This window comes from Rhea americana, unplaced genomic scaffold, assembly GCF_003343005.1.
Source record: "Rhea americana isolate MKP2758 unplaced genomic scaffold, rheAme1 scaffold_250, whole genome shotgun sequence".
Taxonomy (NCBI): Eukaryota; Metazoa; Chordata; class Aves; order Rheiformes; family Rheidae; genus Rhea; species Rhea americana.
The window spans coordinates 409,521-412,390 of record NW_028186369.1 but is presented as its reverse complement, the minus strand read 5'-3'; positions in this window follow the sequence as shown (position 1 = coordinate 412,390).

Sequence of the window (2,870 nt, the reverse complement as noted above, 5' to 3'; positions counted from 1 at the left end):
CTTCTTTAGATGGCCAAAAAAAAGATGCCAGGAAAAGGAAAGAAGTAAAAACAAATAGTTTGCAGTCATTTTATCCTTCAGAAGGTTCCTTTAGCATCACGTCTTTCTTTCTATAAAGCAGTATTTTGATAAGACTTTTCTGTAGGTGGTGTGTGTCCTTTCCAACCTTAAATCCTTTAATCAAGGACTAGATTGTGTGCTGAGCTATGTGCCCATGAAGAGCAGTAAGAGGGCATACAACTACAGAACTACACAAGCTTTTAGCCCAGGTACACAGGTATAAATAGGTTTTTGCCCCTGTGCTGTTGGCCCCCCAGCGAAAAGAAGAGAACGGGAAGGAGAACGGGCTGTTACAGTGGACCCAGAAAGCAAAATGAAGCTCCTGTCTAGGAGCTGTCTTTTTTTTTTTTTTTTTTTTTTCCCTTGAAAAAATTAAGAAGAATGTCAGGCGAAATTCTTCCTTCCCTTCTGGAAAGTCGGCTAGCATTGAAGGAGCCTCTTGGCAGCTGCTGTGTTAGCCCACTTTGGGCTACCAGCCTGCAGGGACAAGAGGTTCTTCAAAATCCTCTGCAGACCTTAGAGTCCCCCCTCCTCCTGCCCCCCACCCCCACCCCTGGCCCTGTGAATTGCCAAACACCATTTTCCAGGGATTTTGCCTCCAAAAGGGGGCACCTGTTTCAGCCCATCCCGGATAGTCTCTCCTCTCCCACGGGGGACTTCTCAAAGTGACCTAGCTGTGCCCAGAGTAAAGCCATCTTCGACTGGTGCAGAATGATTAAGAAGCATGTTTATAAAGTCCAGGAGACAGCTAAAGGAATTAAGTTACTTGAATGCTTTGGGATCCTTCAGCATGAAAAATGCTGTATACATGTTGGATTTTATTATTACAATTACAGTCAGATGTTAATCCCCTCACYGGGATTTACTGACGGAGCAGTGCCAGCAGCAGTGCATCTCACTGAGTTATTGCCCCCATCCTGGCTCTCGGGTGTCTCTTCCCTGAGTTGCTTGTCTTTATTGTGTTTGCTTTAATTCTGACACTGCTAAGAGACCTGCATTCTCCCACCCAGCAGTGAGCAAAGGCAGAGTACACATCTGCCTGTGCATCAAGGCTGACTTACGTTCAACCGTTGCATACRTGTTGGATTCAGGAAATCGGTAATGAGAGTGTTTAACCGGTAATATTCAGTATCAAGGGATAATGATACTGATCTCTTTTGCAAATTGTTTTGAGAGCTAATGATAAAAAGCGACAGGGAACAGGAGTGTTTTATCACTGTAATTATAGGCTCTGTGTGCGGGTGATACAAAGGAGTGAAGAAAGGCTCAGAGTTCAGCAAACCAAGCCGGGATTATGGCTGTGGAAATACACAGTAAGGCAAAAAAGGTTGAATGCTTTTAAAATATGTGCTTTAATTCCACAAACTTTAAATAATCTGAACACACTGTGACCAGTTCTTGAACTGGTATGTGGTGGCTTTGTCCCACTGCAGTGCAGGGGCTGGTCTGACTTTTTTTCAAACTCAGGCCTGGATCCTTGATCTCTCCTTGTTTTTTTTTTCTTCTCTCTCTCTCTCTCTCTTTAAGTCTGATCCTGATGTTTGATGTTTCTAGGATGAGAGAAAGACAAAAAGCTGGGGGAAATGTTCCATTCCTAAGTTTTCTGAGTTTATCCAGCTCCACGTGCGATCAGCTTGCAGCTGGTGGGGTGCTCCTGCATGGTGTGCCATTGCAGCCCTTTGGCTTGCTTGATGGGTCATAAGCATGACGTGGTGAGAAACTGGCACCACAATCTGTCTCATTCCTTCCGCGCCCTGCTTTGGCCCCAATGGGTGGCTAGTTATCTCATGCCTTTGGGAGGGAGTGACTGGCATGGGTAGGAATGTTCTTACACAGTGTCAGCCTGGAGGAACCAGCTGTGTGTCCAATTTCTGGACATCATTCAAGTGTGAGCTCAGTGGTGAGCAATGTGGAGGTAAAGGAGGTGAGAAGGGTTTGGGTTTTTTGCTATGTTGACACACACCAGGCTCTGTGCCTCAAAGATTGTGGGTCTAGGTCTCYGCCAGAAGATTTAGATCTTTTTCCTCAACCCCATGTTATCTGAGAAGGGGGTAAAGAAAAAGCCACTGATTTAACCCAGCTTGCTTTCAAGCCGTGTTACTCTTAAGGARCAGAGGGGAAAAGGTGCTTTCTCTCAGGCAGAAGTGATGCTCTTTGGAAGACTGTAACTTCACTTGAAGAAGGTGCTGAGATGTGGACACTGGAGCACATTCAGTTGTGCAATGATGTAGACAAAGGTTATACCCTGGAGTGCTGTCTCTGGGACAGAAAAGGCTATTACAACTTGGTACCCTACTCCTATTTTAGCACTGTGTGCAACTGGAAGAAAGGCACTGAAGGTGGTATGRCCTCTCGCAGAGAAGCACTCATGAGATAGAGCAGCAGGAGGAGAGAAAGCAGATTTAGAGAGAGGGTCCAGTTACAGAATCACAGAATCAAGAATGRTTGAAATTGGAAGGGACCTCTGGAGATCATCTGCTCGAGCAGGGTCACCTAGAGCATGTTAGACAGGACTGTATCYAGATGAGTTTTGAATATCTCCARAGAAGGAGGCTTGAGCTGGAACCAGACTGTTCCGGGCTGATGGAGACATGAAATCCTAACACCGTGCATATAAGAGTGCTGGCAAGGCTCCTCCATGGCCTGAAGGCCTTCGCTACTGTCGACGAGGCTTCGCCAGTGGCATTCTCACAGCCGGGACGATTGCCCCYGAAGCCTGCCCGCTGGCAGCTCCCRTCCAGCGGCAGTGCCCAGGCAGGGTCGCTTCCTCCTTCCCGCCGCGGCGGGCGGTGCGCGCCCCGCGGGCAGGC